Source organism: Chrysochloris asiatica, unplaced genomic scaffold, assembly GCF_000296735.1.
Source record: "Chrysochloris asiatica unplaced genomic scaffold, ChrAsi1.0 scaffold00048, whole genome shotgun sequence".
NCBI classification, from domain to species: domain Eukaryota; kingdom Metazoa; phylum Chordata; class Mammalia; order Afrosoricida; family Chrysochloridae; genus Chrysochloris; species Chrysochloris asiatica.
The window spans coordinates 11030705-11031367 of NW_006408566.1; the positions used below are offsets into that span (position 1 = coordinate 11030705).

Genomic DNA, 663 nt, shown 5'->3' on the forward strand with positions numbered 1-663 from the left:
AGATCAGTCATGAGGTACAATGCTGTCTGTGATAGGATAATATCCATGTGCCTTCAGAGAAGACCAAGGAGCTCTGGTAGCGTAGTGGTTACGAATCAGGCTGCTAACATCAAGGTCTGCAGTTCAAAACTACCAGCGGTTTGCAGGAGAAAGATGAAGCAGTCTGCTCCTGTAAAGATTTACAGCCTTGGAACCCCTGTGTAGGGTCACTATGAGTCGAACCAACTTCACGGTACTTAACAACAACAAAAACAACGGGGTAGACCAGTTAATACCACTATTATTCAAATTTATGCAGCAATCACTGTACATGGACCAAGAGGCAGTTGTTCGAACAGAACATGGAAACACTGAATGGTGTAAAATTAAGAACTGTGTGTGACAGGGTTGTATTCTTTCATCATACTTATTTAACCTGTATGCTGAGCAAATATTCCAAGAAGTTGGGTTATATGAAGAAAAATGTGGCATCAGGATTGGAGGAAGACTCATTAACAACCTGCGATATGCAAATGATACAGCCTTGCTTGTTGAAAGTAAAGAGAACTTAAAATACTTACTGATTAAGATCAAAGACCCAGCCTTCAGTATGGATTGCATCTCAATGTAAAGAAAACAAAAATCCTCACCACTGGACCAATAAACAACATTCTTATCAATGGA

General features: G+C 40.0%; 1 protein-coding gene across 1 annotated transcript in view; it reads right to left on the bottom strand.

The window, feature by feature from the left end:
• ROR1 (receptor tyrosine kinase-like orphan receptor 1) overlaps positions 1-663 on the bottom strand; it is a 564029-nt gene that overhangs the window by 47766 nt on the left and 515600 nt on the right. The window lies entirely within an intron of this gene.